This window comes from Entelurus aequoreus, linkage group LG20 (assembly GCF_033978785.1).
Source record: "Entelurus aequoreus isolate RoL-2023_Sb linkage group LG20, RoL_Eaeq_v1.1, whole genome shotgun sequence".
Lineage (NCBI taxonomy): Eukaryota > Metazoa > Chordata > Actinopteri > Syngnathiformes > Syngnathidae > Entelurus > Entelurus aequoreus.
In genome coordinates, this window is record NC_084750.1 from 47,014,799 (window position 1) to 47,029,534 (window position 14,736).

The 14,736-nt window shown below is 48.5% G+C and overlaps 1 protein-coding gene across 4 annotated transcripts in view; it reads left to right on the forward strand.

Annotated features, from left to right (window-relative positions):
• trim71 (tripartite motif containing 71, E3 ubiquitin protein ligase) overlaps positions 1–14,736 on the forward strand; it is a 139,694-nt gene that overhangs the window by 116,603 nt on the left and 8,355 nt on the right. The gene's annotated exons all lie outside the window — the stretch shown is intronic.

A 14,736-nucleotide genomic window follows, 5' to 3' on the forward strand; every position in this document is an offset into this window, starting at 1 on the left:
TTTTATGTGGAGCGCCAAGTCATTTTATGTGAACCGTCAAGTCATTTTATGTGGACCGCCAAGTCATTTTATGTGGACCGCCAAGTCCTTTTATGTGGACCGCCAAGTCATTCTATGTGGAGCGCCAAGTCACTTTATGTGGAGCGCCAAGTCATTTTATGTGGAGCGCCAAGTCATTTTATGTGGAGCGCCAAGTCATTTTATGTGGACCGCCAAGTCATTTTATGTGGAGCGCCAAGTCATTTTATGTGGACCGCCAAGTCATTTTATGTGGAGCGCCAAGTCACTTTATCTGGAGCGCCAAGTCATTTTATGTGGAGCGCCAAGTCATTTTATGTGGAGCGCCAAGTCATTTTATGTGGAGCGCCAAGTCACTTTATGTGGAGCGCCAAGTCATTTTATGTGGACCGCCAAGTCATTTTATGTGGACCGCCAAGTCATTTTATGTGGACCGCCAAGTCCTTTTATGTGGACCGCCAAGTCATTTTATGTGGACCGCCAAGTCCTTTTATGTGGACCGCCAAGTCATTCTATGTGGAGCGCCAAGTCACTTTATGTGGAGCGCCAAGTCATTTTATGTGGACCGCCAAGTCCTTTTATGTGGACCGCCAAGTCATTTTATGTGGACCGCCAAGTCATTTTATGTGGACCGCCAAGTCATTTTATGTGGAGCGCCAAGTCATTTTATGTGGAGCGCCAAGTCATTTTATGTGGACCGCCAAGTCATTTTATGTGGAGCGCCAAGTCATTTTATGTGGAGCGCCAAGTCACTTTAAGTGGACAAGTGTTTTTTCTTGGGAATTAATTCTTCCTTCATTTGTTACCAGATTGGCACCTTCTTTCTCTCATATTACCACTCTCACCGCACCGTTAGCATCACAGCTAACTTTACCCATGTCTCTACCTCTCTGCTCCGCGTGAGCGTGTGATGTTGCACACGTGACAGTATGTGACGTATGTAAGAAGGTGTGCTTGTTTTATGTCTCTGTGAGAAGGAGAGGCAAGAAAGAGTGAGAAGAGCCTGTAGTGTAATGCCTGCAGCTAAAAGCAACTGCCTGAGAACGTATACTCCAATATCACCATATAGTCATTTTCTATATCACACAGACACAAACCTGCGATATATCCAGTATATTCCATGTATCACCCAGCCCTACCGCCACATCTTTTTATTTGGACCGCCAAGTCATTTTATGTGGACCGCCAAGTCATTTTATGTGGAGCGCCAAGTCACTTTATTTGGACCGCCAAGTCATTTTATGTGGAGCGCCAAGTCATTTTATGTGGAGCGCCAAGTCATTTTATGTGGAGCGCCAAGTCATTTTATGTGGAGCGCCAAGTCATTGTATGTGGACCGCCAAGTCATTTTATGTGGAGCGCCAAGTCACTTTATGTGGAGCGCCAAGTCATTTTATGTGGAGCGCCAAGTCATTTTATGTGGAGCGCCAAGTCATTTTATGTGGAGCGCCAAGTCACTTTATGTGGAGCGCCAAGTCATTTTATGTGGACCGCCAAGTCATTTTATGTGGACCGCCAAGTCATTTTATGTGGACCGCCAAGTCATTTTATGTGGACCGCCAAGTCATTTTATGTGGACCGCCAAGTCCTTTTATGTGGACCGCCAAGTCATTTTATGTGGACCGCCAAGTCCTTTTATGTGGACCGCCAAGTCATTTTATGTGGACCGCCAAGTCCTTTTATGTGGACCGCCAAGTCATTCTATGTGGAGCGCCAAGTCACTTTATGTGGAGCGCCAAGTCACTTTATGTGGAGCGCCAAGTCACTTTATGTGGAGCGCCAAGTCATTTTATGTGGAGCGCCAAGTCATTTTATGTGGAGCGCCAAGTCATTTTATGTGGACCGCCAAGTCATTTTATGTGGACCGCCAAGTCATTTTATGTGGAGCGCCAAGTCACTTTATGTGGAGCGCCAAGTCACTTTATGTGGAGCGCCAAGTCACTTTATGTGGAGCGCCAAGTCATTTTATGTGGACCGCCAAGTCATTTTATGTGGAGCGCCAAGTCACTTTATGTGGAGCGCCAAGTCATTTTATGTGGACCGCCAAGTCATTTTATGTGGACCGCCAAGTCATTTTATGTGGACCGCCAAGTCACTTTATGTGGAGCGCCAAGTCATTTTATGTGGACCGCCAAGTCCTTTTATGTGGACCGCCAAGTCATTTTATGTGGAGCGCCAAGTCACTTTATGTGGAGCGCCAAGTCACTTTATGTGGAGCGCCAAGTCACTTTATGTGGAGCGCCAAGTCATTTTATGTGGAGCGCCAAGTCATTTTATGTGAACCGTCAAGTCATTTTATGTGGACCGCCAAGTCATTTTATGTGGACCGCCAAGTCCTTTTATGTGGACCGCCAAGTCATTCTATGTGGAGCGCCAAGTCACTTTATGTGGAGCGCCAAGTCATTTTATGTGGAGCGCCAAGTCATTTTATGTGGAGCACCAAGTCATTTTATGTGGACCGCCAAGTCATTTTATGTGGAGCGCCAAGTCATTTTATGTGGACCGCCAAGTCATTTTATGTGGAGCGCCAAGTCACTTTATGTGGAGCGCCAAGTCATTTTATGTGGAGCGCCAAGTCATTTTATGTGGAGCGCCAAGTCATTTTATGTGGAGCGCCAAGTCACTTTATGTGGAGCGCCAAGTCCTTTTATGTGGACCGCCAAGTCATTTTATGTGGACCGCCAAGTCCTTTTATGTGGACCGCCAAGTCATTCTATGTGGAGCGCCAAGTCACTTTATGTGGAGCGCCAAGTCACTTTATGTGGAGCGCCAAGTCACTTTATGTGGAGCGCCAAGTCATTTTATGTGGAGCGCCAAGTCATTTTATGTGGAGCGCCAAGTCATTTTATGTGGACCGCCAAGTCATTTTATGTGGACCGCCAAGTCATTTTATGTGGAGCGCCAAGTCACTTTATGTGGAGCGCCAAGTCATTTTATGTGGACCGCCAAGTCATTTTATGTGGACCGCCAAGTCCTTTTATGTGGACCGCCAAGTCATTTTATGTGGACCGCCAAGTCCTTTTATGTGGACCGCCAAGTCATTCTATGTGGAGCGCCAAGTCACTTTATGTGGAGCGCCAAGTCACTTTATGTGGAGCGCCAAGTCACTTTATGTGGAGCGCCAAGTCATTTTATGTGGAGCGCCAAGTCATTTTATGTGGAGCGCCAAGTCATTTTATGTGGAGCGCCAAGTCATTGTAGGTAAGACATAAACAGACAATAGCAACAAAGAAATTGCAGTTGTTGTTCAGTGATGTCCATGAGGGCAGGTGAAGATGGCAGTGATGTCCATGAGGGCAGGTGAAGATGGCAGTGATGTCCATGAGGGCAGGTGAAGATGGCAGTGATGTCCATGAGGGCAGGTGAAGATGGCAGTGATGTCCATGAGGGCAGGTGAAGATGGCAGTGATGTCCATGAGGGCAGGTGTAGTGGATGTGATGAAGATGGCAGTGATGTCCATGAGGGCAGGTGAAGATGGCAGTGATGTCCATGAGGGCAGGTGAAGATGGCAGTGATGTCCATGAGGGCAGGTGAAGATGGCAGTGATGTCCATGAGGGCAGGTGAAGATGGCAGTGATGTCCATGAGGGCAGGTGAAGATGGCAGTGATGTCCATGAGGGCAGGTGTAGTGGATGTGATGAAGATGGCAGTGATGTCCATGAGGGCAGGTTAAGATGGCAGTGATGTCCATGAGGGCAGGTGAAGATGGCAGTGATGTCCATGAGGGCAGGTGTAGTGGATGTGATGAAGATGGCAGTGATGTCCATGAGGGCAGGTGAAGATGGCAGTGATGTCCATGAGGGCAGGTGAAGATGGCAGTGATGTCCATGAGGGCAGGTGAAGATGGCAGTGATGTCCATGAGGGCAGGTGAAGATGGCAGTGATGTCCATGAGGGCAGGTGTAGTGGATGTGATGAAGATGGCAGTGATGTCCATGAGGGCAGGTGAAGATGGCAGTGATGTCCATGAGGGCAGGTGAAGATGGCAGTGATGTCCATGAGGGCAGGTGAAGATGGCAGTGATGTCCATGAGGGCAGGTGAAGATGGCAGTGATGTCCATGAGGGCAGGTGAAGATGGCAGTGATGTCCATGAGGGCAGGTGAAGATGGCAGTGATGTCCATGAGGGCAGGTGAAGATGGCAGTGATGTCCATGAGGGCAGGTGAAGATGGCAGTGATGTCCATGAGGGCAGGTGAAGATGGCAGTGATGTCCATGAGGGCAGGTGAAGATGGCAGTGATGTCCATGAGGGCAGGTGAAGATGGCAGTGATGTCCATGAGGGCAGGTGTAGTGGATGTGATGAAGATGGCAGTGATGTCCATGAGGGCAGGTGAAGATGGCAGTGATGTCCATGAGGGCAGGTGAAGATGGCAGTGATGTCCATGAGGGCAGGTGAAGATGGCAGTGATGTCCATGAGGGCAGGTGAAGATGGCAGTGATGTCCATGAGGGCAGGTGAAGATGGCAGTGATGTCCATGAGGGCAGGTGTAGTGGATGTGATGAAGATGGCAGTGATGTCCATGAGGGCAGGTTAAGATGGCAGTGATGTCCATGAGGGCAGGTGAAGATGGCAGTGATGTCCATGAGGGCAGGTGTAGTGGATGTGATGAAGATGGCAGTGATGTCCATGAGGGCAGGTGAAGATGGCAGTGATGTCCATGAGGGCAGGTGAAGATGGCAGTGATGTCCATGAGGGCAGGTGAAGATGGCAGTGATGTCCATGAGGGCAGGTGAAGATGGCAGTGATGTCCATGAGGGCAGGTGAAGATGGCAGTGATGTCCATGAGGGCAGGTGTAGTGGATGTGATGAAGATGGCAGTGATGTCCATGAGGGCAGGTGAAGATGGCAGTGATGTCCATGAGGGCAGGTGAAGATGGCAGTGATGTCCATGAGGGCAGGTGAAGATGGCAGTGATGTCCATGAGGGCAGGTGAAGATGGCAGTGATGTCCATGAGGGCAGGTGAAGATGGCAGTGATGTCCATGAGGGCAGGTGAAGATGGCAGTGATGTCCATGAGGGCAGGTGAAGATGGCAGTGATGTCCATGAGGGCAGGTGAAGATGGCAGTGATGTCCATGAGGGCAGGTGAAGATGGCAGTGATGTCCATGAGGGCAGGTGAAGATGGCAGTGATGTCCATGAGGGCAGGTGAAGATGGCAGTGATGTCCATGAGGGCAGGTGAAGATGGCAGTGATGTCCATGAGGGCAGGTGAAGATGGCAGTGATGTCCATGAGGGCAGGTGAAGATGGCAGTGATGTCCATGAGGGCAGGTGAAGATGGCAGTGATGTCCATGAGGGCAGGTGAAGATGGCAGTGATGTCCATGAGGGCAGGTGAAGATGGCAGTGATGTCCATGAGGGCAGGTGAAGATGGCAGTGATGTCCATGAGGGCAGGTGAAGATGGCAGTGATGTCCATGAGGGCAGGTGAAGATGGCAGTGATGTCCATGAGGGCAGGTGAAGATGGCAGTGATGTCCATGAGGGCAGGTGAAGATGGCAGTGATGTCCATGAGGGCAGGTGAAGATGGCAGTGATGTCCATGAGGGCAGGTGAAGATGGCAGTGATGTCCATGAGGGCAGGTGAAGATGGCAGTGATGTCCATGAGGGCAGGTGAAGATGGCAGTGATGTCCATGAGGGCAGGTGAAGATGGCAGTGATGTCCATGAGGGCAGGTGAAGATGGCAGTGATGTCCATGAGGGCAGGTGAAGATGGCAGTGATGTCCATGAGGGCAGGTGAAGATGGCAGTGATGTCCATGAGGGCAGGTGAAGATGGCAGTGATGTCCATGAGGGCAGGTGAAGATGGCAGTGATGTCCATGAGGGCAGGTGTAGTGGATGTGATGAAGATGGCAGTGATGTCCATGAGGGCAGGTGAAGATGGCAGTGATGTCCATGAGGGCAGGTGTAGTGGATGTGATGAAGATGGCAGTGATGTCCATGAGGGCAGGTGAAGATGGCAGTGATGTCCATGAGGGCAGGTGAAGATGGCAGTGATGTCCATGAGGGCAGGTGAAGATGGCAGTGATGTCCATGAGGGCAGGTGAAGATGGCAGTGATGTCCATGAGGGCAGGTGTAGTGGATGTGATGAAGATGGCAGTGATGTCCATGAGGGCAGGTGTAGTGGATGTGATGAAGATGGCAGTGATGTCCATGAGGGCAGGTGAAGATGGCAGTGATGTCCATGAGGGCAGGTGAAGATGGCAGTGATGTCCATGAGGGCAGGTGAAGATGGCAGTGATGTCCATGAGGGCAGGTGAAGATGGCAGTGATGTCCATGAGGGCAGGTGAAGATGGCAGTGATGTCCATGAGGGCAGGTGAAGATGGCAGTGATGTCCATGAGGGCAGGTGAAGATGGCAGTGATGTCCATGAGGGCAGGTGAAGATGGCAGTGATGTCCATGAGGGCAGGTGAAGATGGCAGTGATGTCCATGAGGGCAGGTGAAGATGGCAGTGATGTCCATGAGGGCAGGTGAAGATGGCAGTGATGTCCATGAGGGCAGGTGAAGATGGCAGTGATGTCCATGAGGGCAGGTGAAGATGGCAGTGATGTCCATGAGGGCAGGTGAAGATGGCAGTGATGTCCATGAGGGCAGGTGAAGATGGCAGTGATGTCCATGAGGGCAGGTGAAGATGGCAGTGATGTCCATGAGGGCAGGTGAAGATGGCAGTGATGTCCATGAGGGCAGGTGAAGATGGCAGTGATGTCCATGAGGGCAGGTGAAGATGGCAGTGATGTCCATGAGGGCAGGTGAAGATGGCAGTGATGTCCATGAGGGCAGGTGAAGATGGCAGTGATGTCCATGAGGGCAGGTGAAGATGGCAGTGATGTCCATGAGGGCAGGTGAAGATGGCAGTGATGTCCATGAGGGCAGGTGAAGATGGCAGTGATGTCCATGAGGGCAGGTGAAGATGGCAGTGATGTCCATGAGGGCAGGTGAAGATGGCAGTGATGTCCATGAGGGCAGGTGAAGATGGCAGTGATGTCCATGAGGGCAGGTGAAGATGGCAGTGATGTCCATGAGGGCAGGTGTAGTGGATGTGATGAAGATGGCAGTGATGTCCATGAGGGCAGGTGAAGATGGCAGTGATGTCCATGAGGGCAGGTGTAGTGGATGTGATGAAGATGGCAGTGATGTCCATGAGGGCAGGTGAAGATGGCAGTGATGTCCATGAGGGCAGGTGAAGATGGCAGTGATGTCCATGAGGGCAGGTGAAGATGGCAGTGATGTCCATGAGGGCAGGTGAAGATGGCAGTGATGTCCATGAGGGCAGGTGTAGTGGATGTGATGAAGATGGCAGTGATGTCCATGAGGGCAGGTGTAGTGGATGTGATGAAGATGGCAGTGATGTCCATGAGGGCAGGTGAAGATGGCAGTGATGTCCATGAGGGCAGGTGAAGATGGCAGTGATGTCCATGAGGGCAGGTGAAGATGGCAGTGATGTCCATGAGGGCAGGTGAAGATGGCAGTGATGTCCATGAGGGCAGGTGTAGTGGATGTGATGAAGATGGCAGTGATGTCCATGAGGGCAGGTGAAGATGGCAGTGATGTCCATGAGGGCAGGTGTAGTGGATGTGATGAAGATGGCAGTGATGTCCATGAGGGCAGGTGAAGATGGCAGTGATGTCCATGAGGGCAGGTGTAGTGGATGTGATGAAGATGGCAGTGATGTCCATGAGGGCAGGTGAAGATGGCAGTGATGTCCATGAGGGCAGGTGAAGATGGCAGTGATGTCCATGAGGGCAGGTGAAGATGGCAGTGATGTCCATGAGGGCAGGTGAAGATGGCAGTGATGTCCATGAGGGCAGGTGTAGTGGATGTGATGAAGATGGCAGTGATGTCCATGAGGGCAGGTGTAGTGGATGTGATGAAGATGGCAGTGATGTCCATGAGGGCAGGTGAAGATGGCAGTGATGTCCATGAGGGCAGGTGAAGATGGCAGTGATGTCCATGAGGGCAGGTGAAGATGGCAGTGATGTCCATGAGGGCAGGTGAAGATGGCAGTGATGTCCATGAGGGCAGGTGTAGTGGATGTGAGGGGTCAGAGGTCATCTTTGGGTGATGCTGTATTGGTACAGAGGGCTTGATACATCTGCATTTATCAACTGTAGTTTTAGCCTTAATGTGAGTCCAAATGATCAAAGCAAAAAGTTCTTGAGAAGGTCTACAGGAGGTTGGGTCTGACTTTTTCTGAGCTGGCAAAGGAAAAATAGCCGCTGATGAGCTTTTTTGTAGTTGTGATCTGGGTGGAGTTTCCATGGGAGATTTGAGTGGGCAGGAATGTGTGATGGAGGTTGTTCAGAAGTGATGATGTGAATGTGGACTTACAAAGTAGTTTGTTGTCTTGCTGTTTGAGTCCAATCAAATCTGCATACCTGAGCATGGAGGTGATCTTGTTTGTGTGCAGAGAGAAACACCACACAGGTTCTGAGGATTACAGGTCCAGATCTTGTTTGTGTGCAGAGAGAAACACCACACAGGTTCTGAGGATTAGAGGTCCAGATCTTGTTTGTGTGCAGAAAGAAACACCACACAGGTTCTGAGGATTAGAGGTCCAGATCTTGTTTGTGTGCAGAGAGAAACACCACACAGGTTCTGAGGATTAGAGGTCCAGATCTTGTTTGTGTGCAGAAAGAAACACCACACAGGTTCTGAGGATTACAGGTCCAGATCTTGTTTGTGTGCAGAGAGAAACACCACACAGGTTCTGAGGATTACAGGTCCAGATCTTGTTTGTGTGCAGAAAGAAACACCACACAGGTTCTGAGGATTACAGGTCCAGATCTTGTTTGTGTGCAGAGAGAAACACCACACAGGTTCTGAGGATTACAGGTCCAGATCTTGTTTGTGTGCAGAAAGAAACACCACACAGGTTCTGAGGATTACAGGTCCAGATCTTGTTTGTGTGCAGAAAGAAACACCACACAGGTTCTGAGGTCCAGATAGGAGACTCCTTTGTGTCCTTGAGGAAAGAAAAGTGTCAATCCAGCAGCAGATGGTAGTTTGAATGTGGAAGTGGAATATTGAGTGATATTTTCTCACGCTGTCATGTCTCCTCTTCAATCTCACAGCTTCACTCTTTCTTTCATGAGTTGATTCCCCCCCACTCTTCTTGGCATCATCATCATCATCCACTGAGGTGACTGTGACAGGAGTGGAAGTGATTGTCAACTTTGCATCTGTCAGGGAGATTTGTGGAATGGCGGTGAGAACACCAACCAGTCAGGCCAGATGTAAAGCAGAAAGGTGTAGATGACGACCTCAGTAACTCTGTGGTAGATTACATCACTTACTTAATAACCCTTAATAATCCTCATGATTTGTACTTCTTTAATAATCCTCATGGTTTGTACTTCTTTAATAATCCTCATGATTTGTACTTCTTTAATAATCCTCATGGTTTGTACTTCTTTAATAATCCTCATGATTTGTACTTCTTTAATAATCCTCATGGTTTGTACTTCTTTAATAATCCTCCTGATTTGTACTTCTTTAATAATCCTCATGATTTGTACTTCTTTAATAATCCTCATGGTTTGTACTTCTTTAATAATCCTCATGATTTGTACTTCTTTAATAATCCTCATGGTTTGTACTTCTTTAATAATCCTCATGGTTTGTACTTCTTTAATAATCCTCATGATTTGTACTTCTTTAATAATCCTCATGATTTGTACTTCTTTAATAATCCTCATGATTTGTACTTCTTTAATAATCCTCATGATTTGTACTTCTTTAATAATCCTCATGATTTGTACTTCTTTAATAATCCTCATGATTTGTACTTCTTTAATAATCCTGATGATTAGTTGTTTGGAAGTATCCAGTGAAGCAGACATTTGGATACATGGATGTATTGATGGTCTTCACCTTGGCTGTAAATGTCACTTTTAATTCAATTTCATCTTTTAGCCATGAAAAAGATGTCAGGCGCTGTAAATTCTCAGATATTCTCCCAAAGAAGAGAGGAATGTGGTGAGTGTGTGTGTGAAACCCGAGAGCTCTGCTGATGTGTTCAAGATGACTTTTCTATTAGTCTTCTATTTGGGACTTGAAACAAGGTTCCTCACAACAACATTAGCTTTGTTCACATTTACAATCTCTTGAAAAGAACTGAGGGCACATGGCATGTGTAGCGCCCCCTATGTGTTGTACTTTTATTGACAATTCCTTAGAATCATTTCCCCACACCTAGTGTGTGTGTGACAATCATTGAGTTCCTTAAGGCTCTGGATGCTGTGGGGCTGTCTTGGTTGACAGGACTCTGCAGGACATCCGGGCGGTACCTCTGGATTGGCAGACCGGGGTGGTGGTTCCTCTCTTTAAGAAGGGGAACCGGAGGGTGTGTTCCAATTATCATGGGATCAATCAATCAATGTCAATCACTGTTTATTTATATAGCCCTAAATCACAAGTGTCTCAAAGGGCTGCACAAGCCACGACGACATCCTCGGTTCAGAGCCCACAAAAGGGCTAGGAAAAACTCACAACCCAGTGGGATGTCAATGTGAATGACTATGAGAAACCTTGGAGAGGACCGCAGATGTGGGTGGCATGTAGAGTTGGGTGTCATCAGCATAACAATGAAAGCTAACGTGTATGATGTCACCTAGCGGCAGCATGTAGATGCTGAAGAGTGCAGGGCCAAGAACCGAACCCTGGGGAACTCCACACGTTAGCTTAACATAGTCTGAGGTCACATTGTTACGATCAGTGTCAGAGCTTGGTCCGCATTGCCGGCAGTAAGTCGGCCCCGTTTCCAGTGAGGGTTGGACTCTGCCAAGGCTGCCCTTTGTCACACATTCTGTTCATAGCTTTTATGGGCACAAATTCTAGGCGCAGTCAGGGTTTTGAGGGGATCCGGTTTGGTGGCTGCAGGATTAGGTCTCTGATTTTTGCAGATGATGTGGTCCTGATGGCTTCAACTGGCCAGGATCTTCAGCTCTCACTGGATCGGTTCGCAGCCGAGTGTGAAGGAGATCTTGCCCCAAGTGGAGGAGTTCAAGTACCTCGGAGTCTTGTTCACGAGTGAGGGAAGAGTGGATGGTGAGATGGACAGGCGGATCGGTGCGGCGTCTTCAGTAATGCGGACACTGTATCGATCTGTTGTGGTGAAGAAGGAGCTGAGCCGGAAGGCAAAGCTCTCAATTTAGCGGTCGATCTACGTTCCCATCCTCACCTATGGTCATGAGCTTTGGGTTATGAGCGAAAGGACAAGATCACGGGTACAAGCGGCCCAAATGAGTTTCCTCTCAGGGCGCTGCCTTAGAGATAGGGTGAGAAGTTCTGTCATCCGGGAGGAGCTGAAAGTAAAGCTGCTGCTCCTCCACATGGAGAGGAGCCAGATGAGGTGGTTTGGACATCTGGTCCGACCGGTAGGAGGCCACGGGATCTTCATCTTCCAGCAGTTGTTTGGGACACGAGGGGATGGTTCCATCTTTCAGCTGCGTGCTAATGGCGTAGTTAGCGAACATGCAGGCATCATGCACACTGCCTAGCCATTTCACAGTCACATCCATAAAGCAATATTTGTAGTCACACACACATCACATCCACGGGAGGAAGGGACCAAGTTTTTCGGTAAGTGGAATCACAGCTGACCTGGACATTGGAAAGTTCTCTTGCTGTCTGAGAAGTGTTGTATCCCAAATAGCTGCAATCGCCCGTTTCACCACCGTCTTCTCTTAAGGTATTGATTTGGGCTTTCCTGAAGCGCCTGTACATGTAGAAGGAGAATCCTGGCATGTCTCCGCCTCCATCTTTGTTATGAAGCTGGCTGTGGCGCGTTTTTTTTCTGATGTCACTTCCTGTGTGGGGTGCGGTCTTTCTGGCGTCACTTCCTGTGTGGGGTGCGGTCTTTCTGGCGTCACTTCCTGTGTGGGGTGCGGTCTTTCTGGCGTCACTTCCTCTCCGAACTCACTTTGTAAACGATCAATGAGTCCATACAAAGCTAAGTGCTGAAGATTGAAGAATTACACGGCTGACTTACCCGTGTAAAAATTAGTCCGAGGAGGGGGACCTTAAATGCTGGTTCAGTGTGGCTGAAACGGGGCTTAGGCTAAATAATTATTCCTTTAAGGAGTTAAACGACTTAGTGTAGACATGGCCTAATGTTTAGTAACTTTACCAGACCAAGATGTGACACACTCAGACTTTCTAATTGGTCAAACGTTGGAGGGTGGGGCATGGAAATGAAAACAATAACAATATTTTGGGGCTGTAAATATAATTTTGAAATGAGCATATGAACTACTGTTATCAGTTATAGAGGTATTGGAAAAGAAGATGATTTATTAATGACATCTCATTTAATGATGCCATTATTACATATGGCTCCTTTAATCAAATCCTGGGTAATTCTTCCAAGTTAGAACTGGGCTTCCATGTGTTGAAACCACGGGCGTAAGTTCTGCCATGTTAGCATTTTGTGTTGTTAGCATGGCGTGGTGTTCCACGTAGCTCTTGTCAAAGGCTGAGCAACGCCATGTGGAGCTAAGTGACTTAGCACGCCACTTCATGCTAACAACACCATGTGGAGCTAAGTGACTTAGCACGCCACTTCATGCTAACAACGCCATGTGGAGCTAAGTGACTTAGCACGCCACTTCATGCTAACAACACCATGTGGCGCTAAGTGACTTAGCACGCCACTTCATGCTAACAACGCCATGTGGAGCTAAGTGACTTAGCACGCCACTTCATGCTAACAACACCATGTGGCGCTAAGTGACTTAGCACGCCACTTCATGCTAACAACGCCATGTGGAGCTAAGTGACTTAGCACGCCACTTCATGCTAACAACGCCATGTGGAGCTAAGTGACTTAGCACGCCACTTCATGCTAACAACACCATGTGGCGCTAAGTGACTTAGCACACCACTTCATGCTAAAAACGCCATGTGGAGCTAAGTGACTTAGCACGCCACTTCATGCTAACAACGCCATGTGGAACTAAGTGACTTAGCACGCTACTTCATGCTAACAACGCCATGTGGAGCTAAGTGACTTAGCACGCCACTTCATGCTAACAACGCCATGTGGAGCTAAGTGACTTAGCACGCCACTTCATGCTAACAACACCATGTGGAGCTAAGTGACTTAGCACGCCACTTCATGCTAACAACGCCATGTGGAGCTAAGTGACTTAGCACGCCACTTCATGCTAACAACACCATGTGGCGCTAAGTGACTTAGCACGCCACTTCATGCTAACAACGCCATGTGGAGCTAAGTGACTTAGCACGCCACTTCATGCTAACAACACCATGTGGCGCTAAGTGACTTAGCACGCCACTTCATGCTAACAACGCCATGTGGAGCTAAGTGACTTAGCACGCCACTTCATGCTAACAACGCCATGTGGAGCTAAGTGACTTAGCACGCCACTTCATGCTAACAACACCATGTGGCGCTAAGTGACTTAGCACACCACTTCATGCTAAAAACGCCATGTGGAGCTAAGTGACTTAGCACGCCACTTCATGCTAACAACGCCATGTGGAACTAAGTGACTTAGCACGCTACTTCATGCTAACAACGCCATGTGGAGCTAAGTGACTTAGCACGCCACTTCATGCTAACAACGCCATGTGGAGCTAAGTGACTTAGCACGCCACTTCATGCTAACAACGCCATGTGGAGCTAAGTGACTTAGCACGCCACTTCATGCTAACAACGCCATGTGGAGCTAAGTGACTTAGCACGCCACTTCATGCTAACAACGCCATGTGGAGCTAAGTGACTTAGCACGCCACTTCATGCTAACAACGCCATGTGGAGCTAAGTGACTTAGCACACCACTTCATGCTAACAAGCCTGCTGGTAGCAATGCTATGTCTCGCCTCATCCAAGGTGGAGAGGTGTTATTGATGAAGCCAGAGTGGAAGATGAAGATGGGTTTGGTAGCTTTTGGCGCAACCAAACCCAAAGGACAAGCTTCACAGTGTCTTGGCTGAATGAGCAGGTATCGAACACCTCGGCCTCCTCGCTCATCCATGTGGACTGGACACTGGCCGAGAGTTGGTGGGCGGCCGAGGGTGGAGTCGGCTCTCTTGGTTGCTTTGTTGGGTCTGCTCCTGTCTCTGGCGCTGCTCCCCCCACCCCAGCAGACCATGGCATGGAACACCACATGTTATGTTTTTTGTTTGTTGTTTTACTTTTGTGGCTGTGTGTAGAAGTGGCTAGTTGCATCAGCTCTGCTCTTTTAATGTCTTTAATGTCCTTTGTGTTCTTTGAGGGTTCCCTCTCACACACATGCTTGTGTGCTATGGCTATGAGGTTTTTTTCCTTGGCCTCAGTCTGGACCCCCTCTCCAGGGCCCAGGCTTAGACTGAATTTTTTTCTTTCTCCCCCCGACAGCGTTGACCTGTTGCTCACCTTTTTTGTAAGGGTACCCGGAAGTTGTCAGACTTGTCAGAGATTCTGTTCTGTCTCCTGTAATGTTTGATCCTGTTCTGTCTCCTGTAATGTTTGATCCTGTTCTGTCTCCTGTAATGTTTGATCCTGTTCTGTCTCCTGTAATGTTGATCCTGTTCTGTCTCCTGTAATGTTTGATCCTGTTCTGTCTCCTGTAATGTTGATCCTGTTCTGTCTCCTGTAATGTTTGATCCTGTTCTGTCTCCTGTAATGTTTGATCCTGTTCTGTCTCCTGTAATGTTGATCCTGTTCTGTCTCCTGTAATGTTTGATCCTGTTCTGTCTCCTGTAATGTTGA